The sequence below is a fragment of the Rhynchophorus ferrugineus genome, unplaced genomic scaffold, assembly GCF_030347505.1.
Source record: "Rhynchophorus ferrugineus isolate W39M unplaced genomic scaffold, kcgeb_rfMv2 rfM3, whole genome shotgun sequence".
Classification (NCBI taxonomy): domain Eukaryota; kingdom Metazoa; phylum Arthropoda; class Insecta; order Coleoptera; family Curculionidae; genus Rhynchophorus; species Rhynchophorus ferrugineus.
Window position 1 is genome coordinate 48,951,111 of NW_027472582.1, and position 19,462 is coordinate 48,970,572.

The 19,462-nt window shown below is 31.7% G+C and overlaps 1 protein-coding gene across 2 annotated transcripts in view; it reads left to right on the plus strand.

Moving 5' to 3' along the window:
- Positions 1-19,462, plus strand: part of Ey (eyeless) — a 119,681-nt gene that overhangs the window by 26,505 nt on the left and 73,714 nt on the right. The gene's annotated exons all lie outside the window — the stretch shown is intronic.

The window sequence follows — 19,462 nt, forward strand, 5'->3', positions numbered from 1 at the left end:
TATTGAAAAAGTTAATTACTTGGTATTTAGTTACCAAAGACTGTACTTTTATGTAAAATTTAATGACTATTATTTTATGAACATATTTTTACGCTAACATATCATTAAAAGTATTGTTCATAGCTCCAACTACTACTCTTCATCTCTCTGACTGAATTTCTGAAATAATAATTATATTGAATAAATATATTGAGTATATTGAATAAATAATAGTGAGTAACAATTCCGGAATATTTTACAAAATCAAAGGTCAGGTAATCATTATGAATGGCTTATTCGCACTTGCTTGTGCACTTGCACAAAGCTGTGCACTTATTGCTCTGCTAAAAAGAAAAGCTCTCTACAAATCTGGCTCAATAGCTTGATTTACATATAACCATATCATTCATACCAGTGAAATTAAATAAAAAATAGAATGAAACAACGAATTGAATGAGAAAAAGCATTCCAAAGCAGAATGTTGAAATGTTGAATGTGGAACTGCAACTAAGGTATGTTAGCGAAATATTAATTAAAGAATTAAAGCGAAAATATTAATATTCTCAATTAAAATAAATACGAGTACCTTACGGTAGCACCCTAGAACCTATTCTTTATCTGCGATATACTAATCATATACATAAATTAGAGATAATCACGGTAGTTATATTTTAGATTGATACATTATTTTTAGCAATGAATAAAATTCAAGAAGCATTTATAAAACGGTTTCAAAGAAATAATGATAAAATTATAGACTGAACGAAACAATGGTGAATAAAACGAAATGAGCATAAGTTTGTTCCTAAAAGCTTTACCAACAGCGGAATAAGAACCCGATCTCAAATTTAAATTCCAAAGATTTAGGTATAAGACTGTATGGAAAAATGGAAAAGGACGAATATGTTAATACGCAAATAGCTGTAAAAATATTCGGCTAGAGATGTATATAATTACGAAGATACACTTGATATAAAATATGGAATATGAAAATGTTCAAATATCACTGAACCCAACGTTACGTACCGTAGTAAATGCAGAGATAAACGTAATAGCGAGGACACATATTATGATTACACATAAGAATTTAAAAAAATTGAAAAAAATTATTTGCAAGACTTACTGGTTGAAAACCCAGCTCATTATCTTCAAGATATCTGAAATTTAACAGCCTTGCTGTTAAAGAATCCACGACTTTCAGATATTTGTATGCGATAGGAAAAATTCAAAGAAGGAAAATGGCTGCCCCATGAATTGACTGAAACTGTCATGTTGAACTGCTTTAACATCGCGGCTTCATTGATTGCCAGTCAAAAAAAGTGTTTCCTCTGATGCGTGTAACTGGCGTAGAAAAAATGGACCGACTATTAAGCGCAAAAACATGGCTTAGTCTAAGAGAACCTTCTACAATGACGCCGAAACTGACACCTGGCGATATCAATTGAACAAATTGAACGACATGTTGTTGTAAATAGACCAATAATAGCCAGCAACCGGCGCAAAATAATCCTGTTGTATTTCAACGCTTGGTCACAAGTAAAAGTTGCGAATATAAACTACTGCAGGTCAAATGGGAAGTTCTGCTGAAATTATTTATAAATATTGTACCAATTATTCTACATAAATTCTTTGTTAAAGTGAAAAAATTAGCACATATATTCATACAATGTGATATACAATAGCGAGGAATTCATATTGTCAAAAAACAAATCAAGTATTTCTCCGAAGCAAGACTACAGCGCCATGAATAGCTAAACTCGGCAGATGCTAAATAGACATCGTTCGCAGATTGAAGAGGACCAAATTCTAGTTGGGTTCTAATAACATTGGTTGGGTCTGGAAGGCCAGTTATAATTAAATATAGGAAAAATCATCGACAGAACTTCATATCCGACAGTTCTACTAAATTTACTATATTCTGTATAAATTTTAAGATTCAACAAAAAAAACTTAATAGAACCTAAAACTCTTGATGCTCTCCTGAAGCCTGGTCTGCCTGAAGAATTACTGAGTAATTGAATGCTATCTAAAATACATAACATAAAATAAATTTTCACTATTTATATATTTATCACGTTAGACAAAAAGCAAAATACATCAGAACCAAAATAAAACAGCTATACTGGGTAGTCGAAAGATACTCTCAACTTGATCTAAAATCAAAGAAGTTGATCTATAATATAATTATAAAGCCAATTTGGAACTATGAGGTGCAATTATGGGGTTGACATAAAGTTTCAAATCAACTAGTCATACAACGCTATCAAAACAAGGTTCTTTGATTGATTACCAATGCTTATCTCTACGTAACCAACGAATAACTACCCGATGACCTGGAAATCGAATGAATTTGCGAAGTAATCCAAGATTTCGTCTTGAAACACGAAAGAAGATTACTAAATCATACTAATGTGGAAGCAATACAACTGCTGGATAATGCGCAGGATGTTAGAAGATTGAAGCGAATAAAACCATACGAACTTATATAAAGTGTATATTTTAGTGTAAACTATACCTATAAGTTATTATAATTTAATAATTGGGTAATACATATTGATGTATTTTCTCGCACTCGTCTTGCTTGTGAATTAATCCAAGTACATAGAAAAAGTAGTAATAAATTAATTGTAAATTAAGCGTATCTAATAAAGATGTTATAAAAAAATGTATATATTCAAATGATATAAAATAATGATACATTTTTAAAACTTTATAACTTTAGTTCAAACGTTTCTTCGTAATAGCTTCTAACCACATTCGGTGGCTCTGTCCTGTTAGACCTTGTCCTTTGTCGTTTTTTCTTTAAATATTTCTTTTTTTTCGTAAATATCCACCAGCAGCAGACTCATATCGCAGATCGCATCTCTGTTCGATCGAGGCGGATCGTATTACTTGGACTTTTCCGCGTCACTAAAGCAGCATCAATTTACAGCCGACCTGGTCGTGTCTCATTCGATTACTCGCATAAGGCGGCAGCCGCCACCACGTCAATTTTCTAGAATTTCCTCGACTTGGATTACCTGGTAGATCTTGTTTTTTTTTATCGTATTCTGTCTCTCTCCTTTATTAGTAGCTGCTTAACATACAAATATGCGAGGGGTGTGGCCTTACCGTGGTTAAAATTATTCTACGTTATATGATTACAATTATTACAATATAACATAATGTGCGTAATTAGTTTTAAATGTTTTTTTTATTTAAAGTTTTATTGTGAAAATAGGTGCAATGTATTTTATTTAAGGTATTGTCCATCGGTAGCCATTAATTTTCCCATATTTCAGACAATTTACGAATTCCACCTTGAAAGTGTGATGTATTCTTTGATTCTCTCTAACAATGAAAATTTGTCGAATACATGTATGTCTATTCAATGAATACAAGTACCTATAAACTCAATTATTAATTAAATTAGGTTGAATGATATTGTCTATTTTGATGTATGTGGAATACAAGGGATATAAATCCTACAATAGACAAACAAACTAATTAGTACTAATGGTACTTGCTATAATTCTGTTAAAAATATTATTGTAAATCCCTTCGTAAATCCAATACATTCCCTTCTTCTACAACCAGAAAGTCAGGCGTTGAGAGCAAAATATTACCCACCCCCAAATTGATATTTTGATATTGAAGTTTTGACACTGCCATTGGCAAGCGTGGAGAATGATTCTATCGAGATATTTCTGAGATAGAACGGAGGTATAAAATTCTCTGGAATGACGAAAGGATTATAACCGATTAAATGTCACTAAAAAAGCAATATCACTTTGAATGTAATTTGTATATGTAATTTTTTTTCATGCCCTTTTTATATCCTCCAAAATTAATTAACAGTCTGGGTATTTTGCGCTGAAACTAATTCCAGAAGCTTGCAGTCCTTCCTAAACTTGTGATGTGATTAAAGGTGATAGTCCAAAAATCTTGAACGAGTTTAGTATATTTTGACATACAGGTACTGATCGGCAATAATTCCCATTTGATCTACGCTCACATTAGTGACCCATAGGTACAAAAATATTATTAACTTAACAATATAATAAAAATAATGTATTTCAAAATTACATCAAGCTTTAATTCCTCTTATTAATGTGAATTCTTTAATATATAAATAGATATATACAAACTAAAACCAATTTAAAAGATAATTATTCTAATTATTATAAAATAATTATCTCTTGAGGTCGCCATCATCGACCAGTACCAATAATTTAACATAGTAATAGACAAGTATATGGAAAATTTAGTTTAACTATATCAAATTTTAATATCAAAAATTTCAATTACAATATACTATACCAAAAAACTAATATTACATCATGGAATAGGCCACGCGTTATCCATAAAAAATGAAAGCGAATAACCTTTTAATAAAATTTAATATCACCGTATCGAGATGCGGGGATTCGTGTTTTTTACCGATAATAAATTCTGACAATTTATTACAAAAAACTCGATCTTTTGTTGCGGGTGTTAGGCTTGATGACGCCCCCACTTTCAAAACGAACGGACGGGAGCGGCCGCGATTTTCTACACGTGTACCAACCGATTTAAAGGATTAAAACTGTTTCGAAAAAATCGTCTACTTTTTCCAGCTGAACGGGTAATTGGATTGGACCGTGAGAGGGGGTGGGACTTGCCCCGATATACCGCTTGCCAATTTTAATGTGCAATAATCTGTAGTGGACACGTGGCTGACACGCGGTCTTTATATTGTCGGGCTCTTTAGACCAGAAAAAATATCATTTCGTTATTAGAAACTTTAGATTAAAATCGACGCTCGGAACGAACGCAGCTTCACTTAGTGGAGGGGTCCGAAAGTTTCCCCGAGTAAAAAATGGTTTTAAACTAGGGCATCGAGGCAAAACCTAATATCGATTAAGAGCAGATTTTCGGCACTTGATAAGAGATTTATATTGTTTATTGCTCTATATGTTTTCGAATTCGACATATATATATATGTATATATATATATATATATATATATATATATAGATTTTCGGCACTTGATAAGAGATTTATATTGTTTATTGCTCTATATGTTTTCGAATTCGACATATATATATATGTATATATATATTTTTTTTTTGATCCGATTTTTATTATCCGGATTATTATGTTAAGTGATCCAGATTTGAAATTGAAGATTGATCTTGGAATATTTATGTTAATCCAGGGAAGGCTTATATGGTGAGAAAATATGATATAATTGCGTAAAAATTAATTGAGGTCACAAAAGATCAAGATTATTGTAGGTTCTCAAATATTTATGGTTGTATTCGGAAATTTATTTTGTGATTAACAATGCTAAATATTGAATAAAAATTACCATCAATCACTACCAATCACTATTATCACGCCGTAGCCAGAATATATAATACGTTGTTGAAAATTGAAGATAATTTCTCGTCACAGACCACTTTGCAATGTATACATTTTTTTACATATTTACATATTTCTTACATGTTTACATATGTCATACAAATGTAGCTATTTTTTGATAGGCACATCAATAACGTAAAAGATAAGTGAAAAATAACGAAACATTTACCAAGAATAGAGATGAAATATGTAGTGCCTGTACCTTACATCTTACTTTGTAAATGTATTTCACGTCTGTTATTATTTAGTAAACAAGTTTGTGCACAAGAACTTTCTTAATTTTTATTATTAACATTCCAAAGAGAAAGAAGAACTTGGGTAGACAAAGTCAATCAAAAATGCGACGAGTTACCTCATGTGCTAGCCGTATTTATGACTAACGATAGTCCTATTGGTAAGCATATGAGAGTGACTGGAAATGTAGGGGGTAAGCTTAGAAGTTAACAACAACAGCGAGCACGATACAATGAAAGTTAGCGATTCACTACGAGCAGCATTTCACAATAACCCGTTTTGTTCAGAAAAGAAATCATATAATTGGGGAAATGACAATCCCCTGTCAATATTTTAAGAAATTAGTAAAATTTCCACAATTGTGGGACCATGCTTTCTACACAATTGTTTAACCATAGTTTCTAGGATGGGAAATGTTTCTTGCCATTTTTTGGACAAAATTCAAAAATATAATGATTGATCCCGAATAACACCATTGCGTAATGCATATTGTACAGGACAATATTCGAGTTCGTATCAGAAATAAATTACGAACGGGCCAACTAATGTCCAGAGAATACAATCCTCTCTCAGAAACAACAATGTAACACACAAATTCAAACTAGTATTGGATTGGAAGTCATCTGATGCCATCATACTATTGTCATCAGACCTAACAAAATACCTGCCGATGAACACGCCGGGAGGTTTAGTTCACCGACAATCGACGTATAAGCTATTTTTATTGTCGGAAAAAATTTGCAAGAAATAATACATAGAATTGTATAATTTCCTTTTTTGTTGTGCCTTTATTGTTAAAATAAGGTTTACACAAAAAAGGTTAGAATGGCGCGGATTTGCCTTTAAATTATTAAATTTATCACAATGTGATGAGTTACACAGAAGAAAATTGACAAAACATAGACAGATTGACGATTTTTAAATTGGCTTCTAAGTATTAATGGACTGAATTTATTCAGCTTTACTTTTGTTATATTAAACAATTTTATTAAATAAACATATTAACAGACATTCATACATAAAAGTTCCAGGGAGTTTTTTTCAAGAGATACACAATGAGGTTTTGATATATTCGGAGGGTTTGTTCTAGTTGCCCCATGAACAATGCATTCAATAATGAATTTAAATGAGAACAGCTATACGATAGAAATGCTTTGACTGAATTGGTACAAAGTAAGGTACAGCTATTAAATCAGCAACAAAAACAGCTTACGAGACTATAATGAAAGCAGTAAATAACGACAATAAAAGAATATTTTTCCCAGATGCACCTGGCGGAACTGGTTAAACATTGCTAGTTTCATTAATTTTAGATACGATAGAAGCAAATATACGCGCTCAAACTGCCATTGAATTTGCAAACAATAGGTAAAGCGATATGTAATATCAGTACATTACCAACGCCGAAAGTTCATAATTGTAATATTTGGGATGAGTGTAAGATGATACACAAACCAGCACTGAAACCACTTAATTGGTCATTAAGAGATTTGCATGGCAATCAGAACCTTTTGGCAGCCGCAATGATGTCACTGTTCAACGCCAGTTATTCTCAGATCAACATCTGCTGATGAAATTAATGATTGCTCTATTAATTCAATTAATAATTAATTAATCTATTATTAATATATTCATTAATTTATTATAATAATTATATAGGAATATAATAATTATTAATCTATTAATTTAATTAAGACATTCTATAGGAAAATATCTTTAAAGTATGTAAAATATGTATTTAAGGTATTTTAATTTTGAACAACACTACAAGCCACTGGTCGAAAAGTTACACATAAATATCTAAGAATTAAGGACCATTAAAAATAAAGGAAAACGGTTATCATATAACATGGAATTATGAAAATAAAATGATAGGAAAACAAACTATGATATGGTTTTCGGTTGTTAAATTATGTTTCAAACTAATGAAAAGACGTAATTTTATATTAAGATGTAATTATTTATTTAAAAAAGTTATTTAGTGCAACCATTGACGTCAATGTCAACACTGAAATGAAATTTGATTAAAATTAATTTTTTCTATGTTTAATATGAATTGTGATGTATTTAAAAAATCACATCTCGAAGCTCCAATTTGATAAAACTATAACTAGAAATTATCATCACAATAAACAACAATTAATCGCACTAAATTGAGTATTAAAGAAAAAATGCCTATTCGATTATTTGTTGTTAAACCGGTTAAATATGTCAAAACTAAAATATCTTATATAAGTTCTGTGATTTCATATTAAAGTATGTTTATAATTTCGAGGATTTACTGTTTTAGTAATATTTATTACTATTTTTGCTAAGTACAAAGGTATACTTTGTACTTCATTTTGTACTTCTTCATAGAAATGGTAGTTCTGTTGACTCAGACATTAATTCAAACAAACATTTATTACAAGGATCAATTGCTAATATCAACAGATAAAGTAGGTTTTCCCAATTCCCTGCAAGTTAGACTATCACCAATTTTGCAAAAAATGATGTTGCAAGGTTTTCATAAAAAAAACACATGAACCACTTTTCATCAATAGCCACTTTTTATTCTGCTCATTGATTTCATACTCTTCTTATATATTTAGTAGTTAATTTGATTTAGTTTGAATTGATTTGGTTCTTAGGACTATATCAGAGACACTAGTGAGAAAACAAACCAAGCCTTTAGGACGCACATTGCTTTGCGTTGAACGAGTCGAAATAAAAGGAAACGAATTCCTGACAGACTTCAGAAAGACATGGATCAAAATAATAAAGAGCCATCTGAAAAATAAGAAATACTACATTGTCTAAGGCTAGAACAGTTGCGGATAATCATCAAATGTTCCGAGATTTGGTGAACAATATTTGCAATCCTGAGCTACCAACAACAATGTATTGGTTAAGAAATAGATATTCTCAAGGTACACCGGCTATGAATTTCTGATTAGGATGAAATCTTTTTAAAAGAAACAGGAAAGCCAAAATATTTCTCAAAAATTTTCTTAGCTCCTAATTTGTAATATCTTAACCGTAATAAAAGTAATATCTTCACAATGTTAGCTTTGGCTAATTACATTATCTATTGCAAATACGAGTGTAAATAACAATAGGTTTTAATAAACAATGAGTAAACCCTAATAATAATTAAACTAATACGTTTGACATTTAATTAATATCTGAGAGAGGCTTAACGTTTCCGACATGAAAATAACAAATTCGTATCCCTTCAAATTTGATATTGCACCAACCATGACACGATGAATTAGAGGGAACCTTAAATAGCGGTCGCGAATAATTTCCAAAGACGATAAATCTTTTCTAATAAATTGATTCGGCGATAGGCTCGTCGCGACGCCCATTTTTGCAGCGTCAGTTTCGTGGCACGCTTATGTTCCGGCGTCCCGAAAACCAATGACGCCGATAAGGAAGATCGAAGCTGACTCTCATAAACTAAGAGAAAAGTTTACGGTGGCTGTTTGCTCAAATCTTATTAGATCAAAATATGAAGGAACAACGTGGCACCTTTATAATATCAGTTTACACATTCATTTAGGATAAATAATGGCGAATATTATGATATTTACTTAATTTTGGAAAATTTATCATGTTTTTCTTTTATAGTCTATATATAGTAATATTCTAAATTAACAATATTTTCATTGACAAGAATTGGTTGAAAACGTATAATGACATCTTTGCTTTTTATTGAATGATTACAATTTTATATGGGATTTTTTCACTCCTGTAATTTTTTCGCAGCCACTTTTTGAGTATATAAGCATACAATTGGACTTTTTTGTAGAAAACACCTTCTTTCATTATCATATAATGATGCGAATACCATTTGTTTAAAATCAAATTTTCAATGTATAGAGTATAACACATAACTCTGCAACTATTTAGAGCAAGAGTATCTCTTTAACAAGAACTATAATAGACAATTTATGAAGTTATAAATGATAACGTTCATTTGTAAAAAATTATAATAATTTCTGAAATCCCAAATGGATAAATATCATCAAAACGAACATCTTAAACTTAGCATAGCAGCAAGGGTTTAAATAACAGTGAATCATACTTTATTTAAATGTCACTTTCTAGTCAATTAGAAAATCAATATCTCAATCAATACACAAAATTTGCAAAACTGTGGTATTCCAGATTGGAGCCTCATCTGTTGGCTAAATCTTTTGGTATCTTTAGGACCGGAGCTCTAAACTATATCAGAAATACTAGAATGAGCTCTTACAAGTTATGAGCGGTCGTACAAGTGTCAAATTTTATACAAAAAACGTTCTTCCAACCCAACACCTAAAAATCGAAATATGTCGAATATCAAACGACATGAATAAATATGATGTGCATCAAATATAAAATATAGGTTAGTATACAATCTATATAAAACATTATACTATTATGAGACATTTAGATATATTAAAAACAAATTACGCTCTATAAAAATATTGTATAACCATATGTTTCATTATTTTTATAGTCATTATTTTCCATAATTTTATTTATAATTATATATATTCTATTATAATAATAGATATTCGGGCGTAAGTTATGCCAAAAATATTAAAATTTTAATATTTATATTAATATAATTTAAATTATAGAGTTAATATTTTGCAGCTAATCCTAATTCCGTAAATCTCTTATACAAGGATTTTAAATTAAAAACAATTAATTTTAATATAATTTTTTGCATATATTTGAAGTAATTTAATGAACGTTTTTCACTTTAAAAGAGGATGAATGAAAATCTTTAAAGCAAGTATGTAAGGTATACATTTACTTTTCATTCGACGGACATCTCCAAACCATTGTAATTTGCGTCTCTGATTTTTTTCCTCAACTCTTCCCTGATTGTAACACCTCAAACGAGCGAAACTAACACTTAATTATAATTTTATTGACATTTATAACAAAATCTTAGTGGAAGAAATACAGAATTTGTTTAAACACAGATATCAGACTGTAACAGTGCCCAAGGCTCGAAGCTATATAGAAGAATTGACAAGATAAGCGTTCGAAACAGGTGGATATTAGTATTGATTGCAATATTTCATCTCCTCCATCTTAAAAAAAGCAAAATATCCTGTAGCTTGACCGATTCGACTTATTACATCAGCAATAAATACCACTTTCTCATAGTACGTAAAGTACTCGAATTCCTGCACTAGTTTTAACTAGATTCCGTTGAGATTTACAATAACAGGCGATCTGTTGGTTGTCAATACTTTGGGCGATTGACTGTATGCAACTTTTTAGTTACATTTTGCTTTTTGCACTTGTCATGAATTCGAGCATATCCACAATCAGGTCCTCGCATTGCCCTTAGATCGTTGAGCGTCAAACTGAATTAATCAAAACCAATAATCCATAATTCAATAACTCTGAATTAATACCTCTTGGTTACCACCATGTTAGCTGATGCTTTGGAGGGCGTTGAAATACAATATTATCCACCAAAAAGTTGCATAATGAAACAAATGACAATAAAGATACACCATTGTCATTTATTTCTCTAAATACAAAATTTCCTAACCAAGCAGCAGGATGCATGTCTACTGTCAATAATTCTACTAAGAAGGAATTATGCAATATATAGAAATTTATAAAAACCTGCAAGTTCTAACCGCCCTACATGAAATACCACATATAGAAAAAATATTGCTCAACTGTCAAATATTTATAAAGTGCAAACATTGAATGTATTTTGATTCATGTTTTATAATATCTCAATGCAATATCAGTTTAGCAAGAGCATCCTTATCATTGTAACTTTGCTTCAATTCAAATGGACTAATTTTAGGTAAAAAAAATGTGAAATATGTTCATTATAACAACAATGTTAAGATATATAACTAATAATTATTAAGATATTACAATATTAATAAGATATGTTAAGATATTAATTGCATATGCTAACAACATTAAAAATTCCAAAATATTTACATTCTTGGACAGTGTAATTTACAAAATAATAATTATCCTAAATATCCTAAATTTGTTACCGACATTTTATATTTTTAGATTGTCACATTTATTCAAATTATTATCTTGAATTTAGATGAAAATTTGCGTGTTATCACTTAATTTAAATAATATGAATAAATAGGTAGGATATTATGCAACTTAAGCTGTCTTCCTGTCGTCAACTAACAAGATCTCAACACGTGTGACGTTCGGCGGGACTCGCTGAAAAGACAACAACAAAAAAAAACGCTTATCCGGCTGTCGCTTCCTAAGAGCGCGTCTAGCAACGACAAGCCAGGGGTGGTGGGCAGCAAACCGTAAACTCTTCGTATAGAAACTCGAGGGTGCATAGATTTGACGCTTGTTTGCCGTTAAGAAAGCGAAGAGGGCGCCGGCCGTCGGAGGGGTGACTCTTTCTTGACCCCGAACTGATAATTAACTTGTATATTTTTGCTTCGTATCGATCTCTGTGTCCGGGAATGTTTCGTCTGCACAACTGTCATCATTTAAAATTATGATTAGTATCCTGTTACAGTTTATTTAAGATCTCTGTGATATTTTAGGGCGCAGGCCTCAAAGCATGCGCACAATCATTAGTCAAAATAATACGAGGACGACATTAATATTAAATTATTAAATCCCTACGTGGTTTAGCTTATCTTAGAGGTACCAATTTAAAAAAAATGTTGTTGGAAATTAATATATATACCGATCAGTAATATTATGTTGATCAACAAAAGTAAACCCAACAAAATTTATTGATTACAAAAGTAAATATCATGAAGAAGATGTTAAAGTTAAAGAGGATGCACTTATGCAATCAAAAAATAAAATGCATCAATTTTGGCACAAAAGATAAATGAATTATTGATATGTCTACGTGGTAAGTTTATATCACAAATTGTTTATCATTCAATCCATATTTTGTGGCTAATTAATTATGTATATCACAAATTTCTTCTGATTTGGTCGCTAAGGTCGCTAAACTATATTGAAGGATATCCAACATACTATCGTTTTGCTTTAAAGAAACTATAACTTAGCTGTATCAGTCACACATTTAAAAAAAACATGTCTTGCGGTGCTGTTAACTGATTTTCTCCATAAAATAAACCTTGACGTATAATGTTTGGTATATTTTAACTGAACTATTCTGGACTTCTGGTTTGTAAAACTAGTCGATGTTTCGCAATCATTACATATTGCAACTTCAAGCCGCAAATGTTAAGGCTCTTCGACGAAGAACCCTATTAAACAAGTGCCTGTCACGATTCGGTGATTAACCAATAAGGGTCCTGAATTTTTCATAACTTGTTAAATAATTAATAATCGGGGTGCCAAATAAGATTGGACTTAGAGGCCTTGTGTGAAAGTTGACTAGATCATACCTCCATATTTCATATATTGCTGATGTTCTTTTAATCCACATATACACTTTGCCATACCCATAAGGGATTTTCTACATTCTTGTCGTCTTTAGCCTATTTCTTTAGTATTGAAATTAGAAAGCGTCTGAGATAACTTTCTGTCTGTTGTTATCTGAAGATCTTCTGTTTCTCTATTTGTTCTGTCTTATTATTCATGATATATTTTGTTATTTATATTCCTAAAGTTTCCATTTTGAGAAAATACATACATGTAATTCTTTAAATTATTGAATTCAGTATTGATCATTCTTGGGAGATGTTATGGTGTATCGTAACCATATGGTATCTATCTGTATGTGTTGGTTTTCTGTAAACCTGATATCCAGACCAACCATTGTCCTTTCGTTAAACTGATTTTAAGTACCCATTATTGAAACAAGAATGAGGACTACATTTAAACACAGCTAGTATACATACATTTAACTTGCTATATTAAGAAATTCGTATAAATCAGCTTTAAAAATAGAAAAAAAACAACTTGCATCTGTTTACAAAAATCGTGGTTCTGTTTATTATGAATAATTTTCTTCAAGGTAAACTATTAACAGAGAATATTATTTGAGTTGAGTGCGTTATTTACGTAAAACTAATTGTCTGAATGGGCCGATATTATGGATTGAAATAATTATTTCATTATTTTTCATTCCATACACACAGAAGCAGTTCTTCCGGATCTTATCATAAAAAATACATTTTGTTCCCTTGATTTAATTCCAATCGAATTTCATAAAAGGAATTCCAACGAGAGTAGAAAAAACGATGGAATAATACAGGGATTACTTTCTAGTAATAAGAGGATTACTTTGAAGGGTACGAGATAAATGTTAGAAAATAAATAACTCATTTGCATCTTTTTAAAATTTTGCTCTATTTGATCACCGTAGTATGTAAACATTTAATTCCAAACTTAAATAGAATAATTGCGTCGAGGAAAGTGTTAGAAGATTGACCACAGACAGACACCTTGAGTTTAAAAATATTAAATAAGGGGGTTGAAAAAGAAAAAACGTGTACAGACTGTTCATAATGAAGGGTCAAATTTACAGGGCATAGACAAATGCAATATAGTACATTTAATGTGTTGGCAAAACTGCTTCCGTATATATAATGTGGCATATAAGTATTTCTCAGATTATATATCTCACAAGTCTTGTAGATTATATTTCAAGATGATGAGTTCATACATACAGCCAAAAAGCAGCAAAAAGCAGTTTGAGGAGCATCAAAATACATTTCGTCGGAAGCTACTCAGAAAAATTGCAGCCGTTTTAAAAGCAAATGGAGGCACAAAGCTTTAAAAATAAATATTGCGTATATATCAGGTGTCACGTGTGTATCAATGTGTATCACGTTGACGCGTCTAACCGGCCAATTTACTAGTCAAACGCGATTTTGGAGTTACATCCTGAAAAAAATAAACTAGCATAAACTTAAAAAAATATATTTCCGCTAGACACACTATATAGAACCAAAAACGAATTACTTATGAATTATTATAATTTCTATTGGTATATAGCGTACCATCGTGGGGATGCAGCGTCAATATGGAACATGTTTTGTTGTTATTTTCTAGAATGAGACTAGAAAATAACTAGCAAAATAAATCAGTTTAATTCGATTTTTTAGTTTATAATAAAGTAAAGTAAAGGGCGCATTCTTTCTAGTATCGCAAAAACAAAAGGAACATAAAACTTCTTTGGATCGTAAGAATAGCCTCAAACAAAAATCTAATGAATGGCGAACAGTTCGGGTCACACGAATCTACCATTGAACAGACTTTAACCCAACAGGTGTCGTAACCAGCCATTATACCGCAGAATCGACATCCTACAAACAACCGCAATACCCTGTCAAAGCGTCAAACGTCAGCGGCCGGGACCACCTCGTTTGGGAATCGGTCGTAAATCGACTATCCCGAAAAAAGGATCGCCACTGAGATCGATCGTAAGGGTGCAGTGCAGAAGCATAATGCTCGTATGCGTACGCGTTGTTTTTTTTCTATGCTTTCGGAGTCACCGTCTGCGACAAAGCGGCCGAAAAAAGAAAAGAAGTCATAATGGGTATCACGGGGTGACGGTGAATAGGCTACCAACTAAGGGCCACCCGCTGGCCTTTGTACGATTACGCGGCATTGACAATATCGATAGACTAATTGAGATTTCTGGTAGACGTACAGACCGGTCGATTGTCGAGATTTTAATTTCGACATGCCGATGTAATCTCGATGAGAACCGGGTAAGTCTCACGGAAGGAATTCCGGCTCTATATCGGAGGGTCGACTGTTAATTGGTTCCTCTGATAAACCAACCGTATTGGCCGAATAAGAACTGAACAAAATACTGCTTTTATATTAGTTTATTTGCTAAAAATAATTACGGATTGTTAGTTAGTGTGTTGTGATTATTCGGTATATGTTGCATTAATCTGTACAGACCGTAATTCCGTTTGTAATTCCGTAATTTGCTACCATACTGAAAGAGAATTTTTAATTTAATACATAGTCACTAGACATTGTCGAGTAACACACAATATTTTTTACAATAACTTAAAATACTTACATCCTATTCCAATATTATTATAAAAGTCACAAATCTTAGTTATTAACATGACAGTAGAGCCCGGTTTCAAATATCTTAATTCCCTAAATGACAGTAGAAAGCTGAAAGTGTTGCGTAACTATCTATTCATATAATATCTGGGTGCATCTATGATATTTTATAAAACAATACTTCATAAAACTTATTCATAATTGGATTCCATAAGGGGATGTAGATTGTCATGTCGATGTACATGTTATTGCAGCTAGAAATCATTATATACTGATAAATGAGATTTCTTTCCGATTAATATTATTTATAACTCAATTCGTATCCTTCTCTTTTGTTTTCTATTTACTCATTATAATGACATATTACAACAATATTTATCTCAAGATACTTAACGTATTATAGATATAGTTTATGAAATATATACGAGGGTTGTTATTTACATTTTACATTTATATAGACTCCATCTGACGTTTCCAATTGGAAGTTGTTTGACCATTTTAATCATAACCTTCTTCAGAACATGTTGTCGTTTGAGTACAACTTGTTAATTACAGTGATTTGAAAATTTTATCTCAGTGAGAAAAAAGGGAATCAAGATATGAGTAAATCGCTCAACTTATTTCTGCTTTTGGCTTGGTTTGGTTAAGAACCGACAACTAATAATTTCATCATGACAATGTAAGCTCATCACATCGGCTGATATAAGCACCTACTTGCCTGGCCAAATGTTCAGTTCATGTTGAGTTATCACCAACATTTTTATTTCTGCATGTCAAGAACGAACTGCGTGGCGAGTGTTTTTCGGCTCCTGGAGAAGTCGTTAATGCATTCAAAAACCATGTTTGATTGGTTCAAGCGAATGCTATAGTATATTTGTCGTTATGAAGAATACTTTAAAAAATAATAAAGCCATTTTGGTTAATAAATTACAGTTATTTCATAATTAGACTCAAAGTATAAATTCGGTTACAGAAAAAAGAATTTCTGTTTTTTCATACTTTTCAACGCGAATTTCTTCATATATATTTCAAATACTAATCATTTGTATCTATGCCGTTCTGACTGATTTTCCTGATCGATCGAGACGATTTTTTGTCCTTTTTTCTAGTTGAACCATAATTCCTTTACTAAAAAACTGATATTTTTGAACTACTTCGTGATTTCTGAACAAAAATATGAACCGTGTTATTCTGATAAAACTTTTTTGAAGTGAACTCCAAACCATTAAGAATTTTGCAAGGACTGGAATACGTGGTAATCAGACGACGTAAGCTCCGGCTTTTATGCTGGATGCCAATAATATAATATGCCAATAATATTTTAATAAAAAAACTTGTGTTATATTGTTAAATTATTGTATTAAGTAAATTATTGCTTTTATTACCGATAAACTTAAGTATGAAATATTAGTAGGAAATTATTAACATCCCGACTTTTTTGAATCTAATTATAGTTTTCAACGGATACTTGTTTCAAACCACAAATTCTGGTTGGTTTTCTGATGTGTGTACAAGCCATATACAAATCTGAAATAAAATCTCGCAACATTTTTGAATACAGCTAATTGTAAATCTTTAGACGAAATGCCAATTAGCAATAAGTGTGTTCAGATTCTATCATTACCTATTCTAAGTAATATATAGTGATCCTAAAAAAGGTGAAAGAGTTCGATGAAATGTTTTAACCTTCACAGTCGGTGTATTGAATGGGACTCAATAATTGTTCAGAAAAATAAAAACACTTTGAAAATAAAAATCGAATTAAAAAAAGCTAACAATGAGTCAAAAGAATTTAAGAAAAGCTTTCTTTATATAATTCAATTATGTCTATTAAACAGTCAATGAAACAAAGTAAACATACGAGAGATGGAAAGTGTGACCATGTCTCAAATTATTTGTCTTATGGCTTATGTCAACACGTAAAAATTGACTTTAAAAACTGACAAATCAACACAATTTAGTATATTGCCAACAAGCCCTTGTAAAATCGCCACACGAAATAATTCACAGTTTTTCAAAATATCGCACATAACTACAAACATCATCAGTGGCTCAGTAAACGTATTCTCTTGGCAAATAAAAACAGCGGTGTTAATTTTGTTTATTTTATCATTTAGAATATAAAACACAACCATGCCGAAACCTAAACATGGTGTGCTGCAATGAAACGATACGAGCTTATAAGTTTTTATTGAATTTTTGAATTCAATCACGTCGCATTTCCCATCCCACACTTTTGAACCCTAGTATGTTAACGTTTATTCTTTGACTATTGAACGATCTGAGAAAGATTTTCTTTAAATTATTTTAACACAATATTGGTTTTTTCATGCGTTTAGATAAGAACGTTGACTTGTTTGTATAAATGCCAAGTGGAAAAATTGACCGTAAGGGTTAAAGGAATAGAACTATCCTCTTATTGATAGGCTCGAATCCCGCAGGACGCAGGATGCACTTTATGTCTTTAATTGTAACTCTAAATGTCTCTAGGCAGCAGCTGCAAAAGGGACATGGATCAAAATCAGAGAAAGCGAACTAAAAAAGGGAAAACTAAGGTTGTCCGATCTCAGAACGGCCGATTGCCAACTGTGTAGAGATTTAATAAAGAATGTTCGAAATCCTGCGGCGCTAACAGTGGAGTATTAGTTGAGAAGTAGACATTCCCCTCAAGTGCTGGCTATGGATTGATGATAATGTCTCTAGACAATAATATAAAATCTTACCAGAAATAATCACGCCAGTAACTAAGCTACGTAAGACGGATGTTCTATGGGATGGTCTCTAAGATGGCCAATAGGCAGTCCGTAAAATTAATACCGAAGTCCGGAGGTTCTGTTAAGAGATAGTTATAATCCAAATAAACCTTAGTTAGTAAAAATTATATTTTTAAATGTAACAAAAAATCGTGTATCCAAAAACACTTATACAAGGTACAACCAAAAACTTTTATTTTAATTCAACCAATTCAATCAATTCAATGCCAGGCACAGCTAGTTATTTATAATAAAACATTATTTTATTAATGAGCTTTTAAAATAAAAGATCCCATGTAAGTATAAGGTCCCTTTCTCTTTTATTTCGTTTAAAAAGATCCAAATTCTCAAGATCCGAACCGGGGGAAACGGAACCGTCGCTCATAATCGGCGGAATGCGACAATAGGAACCGGGGAAAATATTTTGACATAAACGTCCGCGATTAAACGACCTTAATTCGATATAAACCCTCACTTAATAACAATTCTATGCCGTACGGGCTCCCATTATGAATTTAAGGGCTCCGCAATTAATCGAAATATAATGCGGACAACAAGTGGCTCGCTAGTCACCAGCGAACGTGTATATGTGTGTGTACTCCCGTTATTTCAATGCCTTTTGTAGGATTGTTCGACAGGGCGGAACTGCTATGCCACTTTAGTTTTGCGCTCTGCCTTATCGGGAGAATCGGAATGCAATCGGCGCTGGGAAAATTCGGAACATTATCGGAAGCGGAAGTTGTTGAGGATGTTTTCAGGTTATCGTTGTTTCGTCATTGACATAGATTTAATGCAGTTCTTTTTATTTATCTAGAGCTTTATTTATTGGCTGTTATGTCATTTAAGTTACATATGTGTCTTAATTAACCGACTTCGAAAGAGGAGCAGGTTCTATGTTCGGCTGTATATATGTTTTTTTTAATGTATGTTTGCCGATTTCTCCCTCAATTATGGACCGATTTTCAAATATTTTTTTTCTATTCGAATTTTTTTTATTCCTAGGCGGACCCATTGGAAGCAAGTCAGGATCTGATGGGGGAAAGGGGGATTAAATCGAGGGAAATGCTTAAATTTCAAAGGCACGTACAAAATTTTTACATATTTTTATCTAAAATGATCAGATATTCGTGTATAATGTTATTTCTGTGCTGATGTGACAGAAAATCGGA